The following is a 15,676-nucleotide window of genomic DNA, read 5'->3' as shown; positions in this document are numbered from 1 at the left end:
AATAAAAGTAATAATGGGCCTCCTAACAGAGGAGGAAGCAAGACAAAATAATCCCCATGTGTCAGTTAGAAAAAGGCAACAGGGGAGGATTAAAAATCATACCCTTACAGATTGAACTAAAACGACCAGGAGAAGTAGTTTGCAGAAAACAATATCCCATTTCTACTGAAGAGAGAAAAAGGCTCCAACCAGTAATAGAGGGATTAATTAAAGATGGACTATCAGAACCCTGCATGTCACCATACAATACTCCAATTCTCCCAATCAAAAAGCCTCATGGGTCGTACAGATTGGTGCAAAATCTAAGGACTATAAATCAAATTGTCCAGATCTGCCACCCCGTGGTACCTACACCCTCCTTCGTAAGACGCCCTATGAACATAAGTGGTTCAGTGTGGTGGATCTAAAAGATGCATTCTGGGCACGTCCCCTAGACCTTAGGAGTAGGGACCTCTTTGCCTTTGAACGGGAAAATCCTGTAACTGGGAGAAAACAACAATACCACTGTACTGTGCTGCAACAAGGCTTCAAGGAAGCCCCAAACTTATTTGGTCAAGTCTTAGAAAAAGTCCTGGAGGAATTCCAACCTTCCAGGAGAACCCAGTTGTTACAATATGTAAATGATCTTTTAATTTCTGGAGAGAGGAGGGCCAAGGTATCAGAAATCACTGTAATAATCACTACAGAATATAATAATTTCCTAGGAGACAGGGGATTACAAGTCTCTAAAAACAAATTGCATTCTGTAGAAAAAGAAGTTAAATATTTAGGACACCTGATTAGTGAAGGAAAGAGGAGAATAAACCCAGAGAGAATATCAGGAATAGAGGGTCTACCTTTTCCCAAGACAAAGAGAGAACTCTGAAAATTTTTAGGTTTAACTGGCTACTGTAGGTTATGGATTAACTCATAGGCTCAAAAGACAAAGATTCTGTATCTGAAACTAGAGGAGGAACCTGATTCCTTGCAATGGTCTCCAGAAGAAATTCAGGCAGTGAAAGAGCTAAAGCAGGCCCTCATTACAGCCCTGGCCCTAGTCCTCCCATCTTTAGAGAAATCATTCCATCTGTTTCTAACAGTAGACCAGGGCATGCCCCTAGCGGTGCTCACTCAAACCTGGGGAGGGAAGAGGCAACATGTTGCTTTTCTCTCCAAGCTTCTTGATCCTGTCTCTCTTGGGGGTGGCCCAAATGTATGCAAGCAGTAGCTGCCACAGCCCTGCTGGTAGAGGAGAGTCGAAAGCTATCCTTTGGTGGGGCCCTAATAGTAAGCCAGGTCAGGAATATATTAAATCAAAAAGATGGTTACTGGATTCTCGGATTCTAAAATATAAAGCCATACTACTAGAAAAAAAAAGATTTGGTCATAACAACAAATACTTGCCTGAATCCAGCCAGTTTCTTGTACAAAGGAGAGGATAACAAAGAGTCATCAGATCATAACTGAGTATCAAACCAAAGCTAAACCTGCCCTTAGGGAAGCTCCACAACATGATGGGATAAGGCTGTTCATGGATGGGTCTTCCCGAGTGATAGATGGCAAGAGACATAATGGTTATGCTGTCACTGATGAAAATAAACACTCCTTATTTGAGAAAGGTGGATTACCTAATGGTTGGTTGGCCCAAACCTGTGAATTATATGCTTTTAACCAGGCTCTAAAGCTCCTTGAAGGCCAAGAAAGTACTATATTTACTAATTCTAAATATGCCTGTGAGGTGGTACACACTTTTGGAAAAATCTGGACAGCGCAGGGCCTAATAAGTAGCAGGGGGAAAGAATTGGCACACGGGGAACTGGTTCAACAGGTTTTAGAAAGCCTCTGGCTTCCAGCAGAGGTTGCCACAGTTCACATAAATGGTCATCAGAAAGGTAACATCACAGAAGCCGTAGGAAACAGGCTTGCAGATAAAGCTGCTATGCAAGCCTCCATGAAGAAATTAGACTATTTAGCCTGATCCCAGACATCCCTAAGGTAGTATGAAAGCCTCAGTTTACCAGAGAGGAGAAGAAAGAATTAGGATAGGGGTCACACAAACTGAAAATGGGAAATGGGTACTTCCTGATGGGAGAGAAATAAGTAAACCCCTGATGAGAGAACTAATGTCTATATTATACAAAGGGAGTCATTGGGGACCCCAGGCTCTGTTTAATACAATACATAAGAATTATGAGTGTATAGGGAGTTGTACTTTCGATAAACAAGTACATGGAAGCTGTGTAACTTGTCAAAGGATACACAAAAAAGGTGATTAGAAAACAGGCCACAGGAGGAAGACCTCCCAGACTAAGACCATTTCAAAGCATTCAAGTAAATTTCACAGAAATGCCCAAAGTAGGAAAACTAAAAGTATTTACTGGTGATCATAGATCACCTTTCTGGCTAGGTGGAAGTCTTTCCACTCCCAACAGCCACTGCCGGGAATGTAGTCAAAATAAAATTAGAACAGAATGTACCTAGATTTGGCCTAGTGGAAAATATTAATTCAGACAATGGGAGCCACTTTACCTCAAGGGTGTTAAGGGGAATTATGGAAGGTTTACAAATTAGATGGGATTATCACACTCCTTGGTATCCCCCTTCCTCTGGAAAGGTAGAAAGAAAGAATCAAACTCTCAAAAAGCATTATCACCAAACTAGTATTAGAAACCAAAATGCCTTGAACGAAATGTCTCCCAACAGCACTCCTCAGAATTAGGACAGCCCCAAGAAAAGACTTGGGATTGTCCCCCTACAGGTTATTATATGGGCTCCCATATTTGGGCAGAGCTACAGATCTTCCTACTTTGGAAAACAAGGATCATTTCTTAAGAAATTATATACTGGTCATATCCTCTACCCTGTCATCCCTTAGGTTAAAAGGCCTTCCGACTCAAACTCTGCCTCTTGAGTTCACAGTTCACCACTTCCACCCTGGTGACTTGGTGCTGATTAAGACTTGGAAAGAAGACAGACTCCACCCAAGCTGAGAAGGTCCCCATGAAGAAGTGCTCCTAACCACTGAGACGGCCGTGCGAACAGCTGAACAGGGGTGGACTCACTGTACTCAAGTCAAAGGACTGGTAAAAGAGACCTCGGAAGGGAGGGAAAAAGACCAGTGGAAAGTGCACAGGTCACCGGAGGAACCCTTAAAGTTAACTCGGAGAAAAATCTAAAAAGAAAACATGGCCTGGCCCCATTTCTGGAAATTAATATAGCTGAGATGGCCTACTACACAAAGAGCAGAAGGTCAAAATGGAAACTGGCAGGGGATTCCTCCCTACCCAATCAGGTTTGTAATCTATGTAACCAAGATGGTAGCACCCCAGATTATAAGATTTGATGCCTGCCAGGTCTCACCTTGTGGGAATTTCGAAAATCAGAGATAGCTCTCGCAAGTGAATAAATATCTTTGCCCTGAACCAGATACAGGTTACAGTAGGGCATTACCACGCCCAAGCTGGGATGATGTATGGTGAACCACCCAATTCAGGGTTGGACAGTAAACACGGGGTGGGTAACTCCAAGCTGAAGACACTTAAAGAATAAACTACATCTGTCCAACGGCTCCTTGCCAAATGACTGCCAAAATTTAGAATGCAATCCTATACTCATCGCCATTAGCAATCCAGCCGTTCTAGGCCAAGAACCAAAAGTAGCGTCTCAGGTATATACGTTAGGGGCAGACATCACAGGGAAAGACCCCGTAGGGTGATTTGTTCTCAAACTAATCAAAAACTCATCCTCCCATTTGCCTGGAACTACTCCAACTCCAGACTCTAATAAACACTTTAGTCTGCCAAATAATAACCCTAAAAGGGTAAAAATAAATTGAAGTAAAGGATTTAAGGCAAATGTTAGAAATTGAGACAGGGTACAGGGATGTAAATGCCTGGGTCAAACGGATCAAATTTTCGGTACAAGCCCTCAACAAGAGTGACTGCTATGCGTGTGCTGCAGGAGGACCTCAGGCACAGGTGGTTCCATTTCCCCTAGGATGAGGTACCGATCCTGAAGAAATGGATTGCATGCTGACTCTATACCAGGACAAGGATGCATGGGGAAATAAGGCTTGTAAGAGTCTGTCACTGCTCTTTCCCACACTGCAGAGGTCAGATCCCAAAGCAATTCCCTCATTCTCTCCAGGGAATATGAACCACTCCTCTTGCCTCTCTAGATAGGGGGCAGAGTTCAATAAGCCCATGGGAAAACTCTCAATTTGTACCCACATCCTAAATATCACTGGTAAGTCAGGCAATGGCAATCACTCAGCTCTCCATATACCCCAGGCTAACCTCTGATGGTATTGTGGGAAAAGGAACCTCCACAACTTGTTACCATCCAACTGGACCGGGACTTGTGCTTTGGTCCAATTGGCCATTCCCTTCTCCCTGGCATTCCATAAGATACCCGAAAACACAGCCACTGACAGCAGAGAGATATGACAAACTCTTTTAATCCCAATATATGTGTTGACTCAATAGCAGTCGCTACGGGGGTGCCGAATAAATTTAAGGCCCAAAACCAAATAGTTGCTGGGTTTCAGTCAGCACTCTTCTATGGTCAACTATTAATAACAATGTGAACTGAATTAACTACATCTATTAGAGTCAACAGGGATTCATCAATTATACTCAGGATGCCCTCAAAGGGGTGGCTAGCCGGTTAGACGCCACCAGCCGAATGGCCTGGATAAACAGGCTTGCACTAGACATAATGCCAGAAAAAGGGGGTGTATGTGTTACGCTGGGTGGGAAACGTTATACTGTCATTTCCAACAATACTGCCCCAGATGGGACCATCACAAAAGCTTTACAAGGACTGACAACTCTAGCCAACGAACAGGCAGAAAATGCTGGAATGAATAACCCATTTACAGGTTGGCTAAAAATCAGTTTGGAAAACGGAAAGGCACGGTGGCTTCAATCCTTACATCTCACATAATTGTAGAAGGAGTCTTAGCAGTGGGATGTAGTATTATCTTGTGTGTGAGGGGACTAGCACAGAGATTAATTAAAACAGCTATTAATAAACAAATGCCAATAAGTTACCAGCAAAATAACCTGCTACTATTAGAAACCAAAATAAACTCACTCTCATATAAGGAAGAAAGTAAACAACTTCTAAAGCAGTTTGAGGACCAAAACGGTTTAAATGAAAATGAGACCAAAGGAAGTAAATAGAAAAGGAAGGAAAATAAGGAAATTTGTGAGAAAACATTTTAAGTGGTCCATTTTCAAGGCATAATAAATCTAAGTACTGGAAGTCAGCCTGTGGATGTAACAAACCGCACAGCTCATGCACCTAGAAGGTCATGATAAGTGAACAGAATGTAGGGGAGGGGTCAGCCCCTAAAACAGGAGAAAGTTTCATTATTGGGAAATCAAAACTGAAGTGGGGAAAGGGACCAGGGTATAACCTTATAAGGGGGATAATAAAACTTTAGGCAATGTCCAGGAAGACTGTAACCCCACAGTACTCAACCAGTGAGGAACAGGGGGAGGGACTTGCATGCTAGGAAATAAATTAAATGTTGTAACCGTCCCCAGTGTGACCGCCTACCAGACACCAGATCTTGCAAGACTGCCATTAAAAGTCTCGCTTCCGCTGTTCTTCATGTCTCCGAGTCCAGTCTTTGGGTTTGGATGGGTAAATGTGTGTTTCTCACAGGCATGAACCAACATCCCACCAGAATGTTATTGGTGGTAACCCGTCATGGTTTCTTTGAGCCCGAGGAACCATTATTACAGCCTAGAATTTTCAGATTACAACAAATCACAGCTCCACACATACGGCTGCACACATATGGTCCCTCAGGGCATATTTTCCCTATGGACTATACCCCTAGTTCAGTTTTAAGCAATCTGGAAACCTGCTCCAACATTCACTAGAGAATTAAAGACTAATGTGTTGAAATTTTGCCAAAAAAAAAAAAAAAACCAAGAAGGTGTATTAGTCTGTTCTCATGCTGCTAATAAAGACATACCCGAGACTGGTAATTTATAAAGGAAAGAGGTTTAATTGACTCACAGTTCCACATGGCTGGGGAGGCCTCACAATCATGGCACAAGATGAAGAAAGAGTAAAGGGGCTTCTTAATGGTGATGGGCCAGAGAGAAATGAGAGCCAAGCGAAAGGGGTTTCCCCTTACCACGAAACCATCAGACCTTGTGAGACTTATTCACTACCTCAAAAACAGTATGGGGAAAATCATCCCCATGATTCAGCTCTCTCTCACCAGGCCCCTCCCACAACATGTGGGAATTATGGGGGCTATAATTCAAGATGAGATTTGGGTGAGGACACAGCCAAACCATATTACAAGGCTTTGTTCCCTATGAACCAACAGGAGAGCATTATTTTTAAACACTGCCACACATGCTCCCCAAAGTGAGGAACAAAAACGAATCACATCCTGTGTAGTGAGAAGCTATCCTGACCATTGCTAGCTCTGAAAGAATATAACAGAAAGACCTAGGAGCCCTGCAAGCCTTACACTGCATACCACCCTAATTTCTTTCAGACAGGACACCCTGCAGGAATTGAACTGAATCATTTAGAATTCCCAGGTCCAATATCATCCATTAATTACTTCTGCTTCCCGTTCAGCTCCATTTCTCTAAGGGAAATTACATAGGAGTTTTTCTGGGCCATGAAGAAATACAGCTGATGACAACCACTCTACAATATTCTGGGTTTGCATCATTCTACTTCCAGGGAAATAAACTTCACTGCTTACTGAAACTGCAGCGTCCATCAGTGGCCATTTAGGTCTGCAACTAAACAAATGTCAAAGATGTTACTGAGAAGTTACCCAGAAACACTTGTCTGCAAGGCTCTTAATGACAATCAGATCCTTTGTATTAGAGTAAAAAAACTTATAAATGTGACCAAGGATTATAGCATATAATGCCAGGTGACAACATCTCCACAACCCCTTATCAGCTCTATTCTACCTGGAAGATAAATGAAGCCCCTAAAATTCTGTTCCACAGGTATATCATAAGATAAATAGGCAATCCTCCCTTTAAAGACTATCTTTAAAGACTGCTAGCCTAAGCACAGCAGAGGCAAGAAAATGTTTACAAATACTGTTTTGCCTGTTAGACTCTGAAGGAAGCAAACCATGGCACCTGTCAGTGGATACATTAAAGCCAAGATTTTAACTTCTTAGTCCTTTAGTGCCTACTTTTAACATTTTTCTGCCTCACAATTTTGTAACTTCATCTCCCGAACTAATAGCATCATATGGATTGTCTTGTGTTCCCCTCCACTGTAAAAAATTCAGTAACACTTTACTTTTTAAAATATTATTAATAATACCCTAAAATCATGTTAAACTACAGTGTATGGAATCTTTTAGCTGTTTGCTTATACATCAGTAGAGACATCTCTGTTTCCACCCTTCTCAGGTGATCCTGGCAGTACAGTGGTGTGGCTGCCAAGAATGCCATGGGCTGAATACATTCCTTCCATGGCTCTTCCACACTGCAGCTCTCTCTGGGTATTACTGAAGAAACAGTTAAGCACCTGTAAAGCCATTCCATTAGCCCAGTCAGTGCTTTCGACATTGTTTCACAGTGAAACTCAACTCTTAAAATGATGGACAGTCATAAAATACTGAGTCACTGTGCACTTCTCAGGTTCCAAACTGCAGTGCCTTCTAGATAGTAAAATCATTATTTATTCAGCAGCTGCCTAAAATTCCACTTACTATCATCAGGGTGGGGAGTTTGGCAGGTGCAGTAAGCGCAGTAAGAAGCTGGAGTGACAAGAATGTTTTTCAATCACATGTGATGACTGCATCAACAATGCATCCTTATTATTAGCTAGGCTATATGTAATTGGCTTACACTATTTAAAAATAATGATAATGGCTCAACACTACTCATTTTACTCTGGCCTCGTATTACAGAAAAGAAAACTTGATGTCAAGGTCACAAGGTCACATACACACAGCTAAATAGTGGCAAAACTGGAATTTGAACCTAAGTTTAAACTTAAAAGCCCTAAAAGTGATTTTCCACTTTAGTGTAATGCCTCAGGCATTTGGCAGTTATTTGCTGGCAAACGAACAAGAGTCATTAAGCTTGAAGCCAATATTAGACTGCTGAACAACAAAATACAAACTCCATGATAAATTGAGAGGTTGTAAATAGATGCTCTGCTAGTCTTCTACTCTGGTAAAAAAAAAAAAAAAAAAAACACTTAGAGCAATCACTATCTCTTCCACCAAGCCAAAACTATTAACTACAACCAAACTTATCAGCGGAAGAAAAACCCAAATAAACCAGCAAATTTTTCACCAAGTTGCCCCTAACATCCTAGCACATCTAGGATGGGTTATGGCAAAACAACAACAACAACAACAAAAAACTGTCATTTTAGTTTCTCTCTCAGAATGACACAAAACCTTCAAGAATCAGAAACCATTAAAAAATCACAATAATAAGCAAAGAAAGGAGATTTAAAATGAAGAAGAATCAGAATCAGAAATCAGGCTAGGCACAGTGGTTCATTCCTGTAATCCTAGCACTTTGAGAGGCTGAGGTGGGAAGATCACTTGAGGCCAGGAGTTTGAACCAGCCTGGGCAACATAGTGAGATCCTGTCACCACAAAAAATAAAAAGTTTTTAAAAATTAAAAAAAGGGCTGGGCATGGTGGCTCACGCCTGTAATTCCAGCACTTTGTGAGAGGCCAAGGCGGGTGGATCATTTGAGATCAGGAGTTGGAGACCAGCCTGACCGACACGGTGAAACCCTGTCTCTACTAAAAATACAAAAATTACCCAGGTATGGTGGTGCACGCCTGTAGTCCCAGCTAGTTGGGAGGCTGAGGCAGGAGAATTGCTTGAACCCAGGAAGCAGAGGTTGCAGTGCGCCAAGATCGCAGCACTGCACTCCAGCCTGGGTGACAGAGTGAGATTCTATCTCAAAAAAAAAAAAAAAGAGAGAGAGAGAATTAAAAACTGGTCCCTTGTGCCTAGTACACTTCTACTCTGAAACTCAGGAACCTTTCATTACCTTCTGAAATTGAATTCCTACTCAGTGCTCACCTGAAAGGTGAGGGGGTTCCACTTCATCTAGCATCCAGTAGAGTACATGATCCTGTCCTAACCCCCGATCATCACATCAACCTACCACCTAAGGAGTACTCATTCTATGCCAGTCACTGTGCCGACTGTCTTACCTCACCATGAGCTCATGGGGCAACTATTCTCATGCCCAAATCACCAGTGAGGAAACTGAAGCTTTGAGGAGGTCATAGAATTCTGGCATATCCAGAATTTAAATTTAGGCCTGCCTGATCCCACATACTTAAACATTACCCTATACCGCTTTACTCTATTTAAGTCAACAATTACAGAGTAGTAGGCACACTGCTTCATTTAAAGGCCATAAATATTGAAACGGAGGTTGTAGTCTGAAGGTAGAGACCAACGAACAGATAATTTGTACAAATAAATATAATTGTGATCAACTGCTGTGAGAAGAGTTAGGGCAAAGTTATACAGACCTGGGACCTGAACGATGAGTAAGACAGTGCCACCTAGGGGGAAAGGAGTAGCAACGGACAAAAACAAATATCGTAGGCAAAGAAAATCAATTGGTATCTTGGGCATCTCGTTCTCCATCATTACCACAGTCTAATATTTACTTCAAAGGCCTACTTCCTCTATCCTTCTGCCCACAGCCATTCTGCTGTAATTTTCACTAGCTAATTTAAATCCTCTTTCCAAACCCTGCCAGAATAAATACTACAATTTATAAATGTTCCTAGGAAAGATAACATAGGGTAGTACTAAACAGCCAGTACAGCAGACTTAAAACATCTGGCACAAAGAGCCAAAGAAAGCAAAAAAAAAAAAAATGCACATGGAACACCACAAGGTCATGTCCAATTTCCAAACTAATTTCAGTTACAGGAGGCGGAAGAATTAGATCAGGAGTCAAAGCAAGATCCTAAAGGATTTGTAAAAATGGAACCCAGATTCCTCATAACTCATCTATTTTATGGAATAGGACACTTCAGGCTGAATTGGAATTGAATTTCAGACCCAAATGACAATTAACTGTGTCACTTAATCTTTATCTTATATAAATCAATAAATGTCTACTTAAAACAAGGGGGTCAAAAGAATAATATAATGCCTTAAGTGAAAACATTGTATAAAATAATCAAGTTCACTTGAACCCAGGAGGCAGAGGTCTCAGTGAGCCAAGATCATGCCACGGCACTCCAGCCTGTGCAACAGAACAAGACCCCATCTCAAATATATATATATAATAATAATAATAATAATAGGCCAGATGTGATGGCTCACGCCTGTAATCCCAGCACTTTGGGAGGCCAAGGCAGGTGGGACTGCCTGAGCTCAGGAGTTCGAGACAAGCCTGGGCAACACGGTGAAACCCTGTCTCTACTAAACTACAAAAAATTAGCCATGTGGGGCAGTATGCGCCTGTAATCCCAGCTAATCCAGAGGCTGAGACAGGAGAATCACCTGAACCTGGGAGGTAGAGGATGCAGTGAGCCAAGATCGCGCCACTGCACTCTAGCCTGGGCGACAGAGCAAGACCCCATCTCAAAATAATAATAATAATAGGCTGGGCGCTGTGGCTCACGCCTGTAATCCTAGCACTTTAGGAGGCTGAGGTGGGTGGATCACAAGGTCAGGAGTTTGAGACCAGTCTGGCTAATATGGTGAAACCCTGTCTCTACTAAAAATGCAAAAATTAGCTGAGCTTGGTGGCGTGCACCTGTAATTTCAGCTACTTGGGAGGCTGAGGAAGGAGAACCGTTTGAACCCGGGAGGTGGAGGCTGCAGTAAGCTGTGACTGCACCACTGCACTCCAGCCTGCGTGACACAGTGAAACCTCATCTCGAAAAAAATAATAATAATAGTAATAATTAAGTGAAACAGGCACAGTGGCTCACGCCTGCAATCTCAGCACTTAGGGAGGGTGAGGCAAAGAATTACATGAACCCAGAAGGCAGAGGCTACAGTGAGCCAAGACTGCAGCAAGCACTGTACTCGTCTGGGCAACAGAGTGAGACTATCTTTAAAAAAAAAAAAAAAAAAAAAAATCAAGTGTGTTTCATTAATTAAATGAAATAATTTTTACTGAATGCTCCTTGTATTGGAAATGGGAGGAAAGGATGATTACATAAAATAGGATGTCTAGGAACTAACTCTATGTTAACTAGCCTAAAGAACAACATAGTAGGCCGGGCGCGGTGGCTTATGGCTGTAAACCCAACACTTTGGGAGGCTGAGGTGGGCAGATCACCTGAGGTCAAGAGTTCGAGACCAGCTGGCCAACATAGCAAAACCCTGTCTCTACCAAAAATACAAAGGTTAGTCAGGCGTGGTGGTGCATGCCAGCAGTCCCAGCTACTCTGGGAGGTGAAGGCACAAGATCACATGAACCTGGGAGGTGGAGGCTGCAGTGAGCTGAGATCGCACCACTGCACTCTTGCCTGGGAGATAGAGCGAGGCTCCATCTCAACAAAAAGAATGACATAGTGAAGGTGGAACAGCCATTTCCTAACTTGTTTTATGGTAATGTCCACATGTTCCAAAATGAACTGCTATCTGTGAGCGCTATAAATCCATTATTAGACTGCTCTGAGTATCTAAGCAGGTATCAAAGAACCTAACTGGGCTATGAGGACCAAGGATCACACTTTGTCTTTTCAACCACACAGTAAAATGATCAGTAATGTAATCTGAGTAGAAGAAAAATGATACTCTAACACAATCTACATGTTTACCTGGCACCAAAGAAAAATCCCAACTTAAATCTCAAGAAATCAAATATCCTTTATGTTTAAAGCACATAAATTACACCTAGTAAATTTTCTCTTCAGTGGAAAGTCACTTTACAAACCCAAGCCAGGCACTTTCCAGAAATAGAAAAATTATTCTTTGAATTAGATAGCAAAGGCTTCCCAGCCTGCAAATGAATCTGAGCCACTCTGAATATACAGCCTTCATCCCAGCTATTAAAGACCTCTTCTGGGCAGCCTGCATTCTGGCCACAGATTAACGTACATAAGTACCACAAATAAATCAAGATAGCCCAACAGCAATTCTGAGGAGTGGAGAACATTCTGCCTAGTCCTTGTGTCCAAAACATTGGCAAAATGAGTAATCAGCAGGGTACAGTGACAGCAATCAGTAGAAATAAAAGATCCCACAACTCACTTTTTTGAAGAGAAACTAGGAACGGATCTCAACTACTTCCTATATCTCTTACTACTCCTGAAGACAAAATTAGGAGTTGGATAAAATATTCTCAGTTTTTGTGCCACTGAACTTAAATATAGCATTCATAGCCTGTCATTTCCAACCAGCAATCCCTTTATATCATAATTATTTAATACTTTTTTTTCCAGGGGGGTGGGGGGTGGTATGCAGTGCAGGGGAGACCTGGTCTCACTCTGTCACCCAGGCTGGAATGCAGTGGCACCATCATGGCTCACTGCAGCCTCCTGGACTCAAACCATCCCCTTACTATCTCAGCCTCCCCAGTAGCTAGGACCACAGGCACGCAGCAGCACATCCAGCTAATTTTTTTATTTTTTTATTTTTTGTAGAGACCAGAGTTTCACTACGTTGCCCAAGTGGGCCTTGAACTCCTGGCCTCAAACGATCCACACCCTTCTCAGCCTCCCAAAGTGCTGGGGTTACTGACATGAGCCACCATGCCCAGCCTATAATACAATTTATATTCAAATCATCCCTTTTTCTTCTAAACCCATTCTTTCTTCTCCACCCTATAAGTGCTATTTGCTGATGGCACAACCATATTCCCCACCATTCAATCAAATCCTTAAAAGGGTCTTTGCAAATTCCCCTTTGTCTTGTACATCTGACTTAATTGCTAATTTGTACTCATCCTACTTCCATAATAATGTGTACCCTTCCCCTCCTCCCCAGCTGCCTCCCTCAATGTCTCTCAACCAGACCTCTGTAATAACCTTGTAACCAATTTCCTTGTGGATGGTCTCTATTGCTGCTAAATTAATCCTTTGGAAACACAGGTCTTATCTCATTCCTCTGAATAAAAACTTTCAGTGGCTCTCCATGCCTAATGTCATACTCAGTCAAGGCCCTGTGGGAGCTGACTGAACCTACTTTTCCAGTCTTTGTTTCTTTTTCCTTCACTAAGGTTATGCCTAATCCAACAAAAAAAATTTCTTTCCCTCAGCTGTGCCTTTGCTTTTCCCACTCTTCCTGCTTGAATGTCTTTTTTTCCCCACCTGATACCGGAAATTGCAAAAGGGCAAGAACATTGTCTGCTTTGCTCCCCATTATAATCATGCTGCCCGAAACACTGCTTGACATATCTGTTGAATAAATGAAATTCCTCTACTCTTACAACCCAGCTCAAAAGCCACTCCTGCCACTGTCCAATCAAAACTTAGCAAACAGCCTTACTAAAGAAAACTCCTCCAATGTCTTAATGGGGTGGGGTCAGGGGAGAATTCCAAAAGCACTTTGTATCAATCTTAAGGCACTTAATATTCCTATCCTATACATGGCACATACCCTACCATAAATGACCTTGTCTAGTACATTTATAAGTTATCTATCACAATGTCTTGCACACAGTTTAAGCATGCATAGAGTAGATACACTTCACTGTTATTATTTATTCATTCATTTATTCAGTATTTAAAGAGCTTGTCATCTGGCAGGGACTGTTCTTAGCACTGGCGTATAGCATTGTAAAATATGATAAAGCCTTGCTTCTCTGAAAAGAGACAAAGAATATCAGAAACAAGAGAACAAGATAATTTCTGATGGTTAAAAATAATGAGAGGGGCCGGATGCAGCGGCTCATGCCTGTAATCCCAGAAATTTGGGAGGCCGAGGCAGGTGGATCACCTAAGGTAAGGAGTTCAAGACCAGCCTGGCCAATATAGTGAAACCCCATCTCTACTAAAAATACAAAAAAATTAGCCAGACTTGGTGGGGGGAGCCTGTAGTCCCAGCTACTTGGCAGGATGAGGCAGAAGAATCGCTTGAACCAGGGAGGCAGAGGTTGCAGTGAGCCGAGATTATGTCACTGCACTCCAGCCTGGGAGACAGAGTGAGACTCTGTCTCAAAAAAATAATAATAATAATAATAATAATGATAGGGAATATGATCAATCCTAACTTAGGACAGTATCTACTACAGAAAGGATGGTAGCACTTAGGCACAGTGGCTCATGCCTGTACTCCCAACACCGGGAGGCCAAAGAAGGAGGAAAGCTTGAGCCCAGGAGTTCAAGATCAGCCTAGGCAACACAGCAAGATTCCATCTCCACAAAAAAAAAAAAAAATTTTTTTAATTAGCTGGGCATGATGGCACACACCTGTAGCCCCAGCTACTCAGGAAGCTGAGGCAGAGGACTGCTGGTACCCAAGAGGTTGAGGCAGCAGTGAGCCATGATTATGGCATTTTACTCCAGCCTGGGCGACACGGTGAGACCCTGTCTCAAAAAAAGGAAAGGATGACAGAAAAATTCAAAGGTTGAAACTAGTCAAATCATTTCATTTCTGAAATTACTAGAACTCTGAAAAAAATTACAAAAACCAAAGTTCAACATTTCAGTCACTTAAGAGTAAAAAATAATGGCAGTAAACAAAATGTTCATATAAGGATTAATGAAAACCTGTAACATCAATCTAATATTTTCAAGAAACAGAGAGGCCGGGCGCAGTGGCTCACGCCTGTAATCCCAGCACTTTGGGAGGCCGAGGTGGGTGGATCACCTGAGGTCAGGAGTTCAAGACCAGTGTGGCCAACATGGTGAAACCCCCCCGCATCTGTACTAAAAATACAAAAATTATCTAGGCATGGTGGCACGTGCCTTAATCCCAGCTACTCAGGAGGCTGAGGCAAGAGAACTGCTTGAACTCGGGAGGCAGAGGTTGTAGTGAGCCGAGTTCGTGCCACTGCACTCCAGCCTGGGTGACAGAGTAAGACTCTGTCTCAAAAAAATAAGACAGAAATAAGAAAGCCAAAAGCTAGAAACGAAATACCTAAATTATGAAGGTGAGAAATGTAGGTTTCCCTTCTTTTCCTAGATTTTCCTCTGATAAGAACTATTTACAAATGATGAAGCCCATGTATTGGCATTAAAACATTCTCTGGACAAAATGAGCTTTCAAGAAAACAGTGGCCAGGGACGAAGGCTCACACCTATAATCCCAGCACTTTGGGAGGCTGAGGCGGGCAGACCACAGGAGTTTGAGACCGGCCTGGCCCACACGGTGAAACCTCGTCTCTACTAAAAATACAAAAATTAGCTGGGTGTAGTGGCGGGTACCTGTAGTCCTAGCTACTCGGGAGGCTGAGGCAGGAGAATCACTTGAATCCCCCGTGCCACTACATTCCCAGCGTGGATGACAGAGTGAGAAACCCTGTCTCAAAAAAAAAAAGAGTGAAGAAAAGGCAGGCAACGTGTCTAATCTAGATTTTAAGCAACCTCATTCTTAACATTATGCTACATTTTGCATACTAAAGTAAGAATATAGGTTCATAGGCTGGGTATGGTGGCTCATGCCTGGGCCGAGGCGGGCAGATCACTTAAGGTCAGAAGTCTCAAACTTCTGAATTAGCCAGACTTGGTGGGGGGAGCCTGTAGTCCCAGCTACTTGGCAGGATGAGGCAGAAGAATCTGCACTCCAGCCTGGCCAAC

General features: G+C 42.5%; 1 protein-coding gene and 1 long non-coding RNA gene across 2 annotated transcripts in view; one reads left to right on the top strand and one right to left on the bottom strand.

The window, feature by feature from the left end:
- Positions 1–15,676, bottom strand: part of ARL8B (ADP ribosylation factor like GTPase 8B) — a 55,677-nt gene that overhangs the window by 31,552 nt on the left and 8,449 nt on the right. The window lies entirely within an intron of this gene.
- On the top strand, positions 4,363–14,101 carry LOC104664211. The gene is made up of 2 exons (XR_748225.2): positions 4,363–6,396; positions 14,021–14,101. It is a non-coding gene; the product is annotated as an uncharacterized LOC104664211 (long non-coding RNA).

This window comes from Rhinopithecus roxellana, chromosome 1 (assembly GCF_007565055.1).
Source record: "Rhinopithecus roxellana isolate Shanxi Qingling chromosome 1, ASM756505v1, whole genome shotgun sequence".
Lineage (NCBI taxonomy): Eukaryota > Metazoa > Chordata > Mammalia > Primates > Cercopithecidae > Rhinopithecus > Rhinopithecus roxellana.
This window is presented reverse-complemented; position numbering and strand designations above follow the sequence as displayed.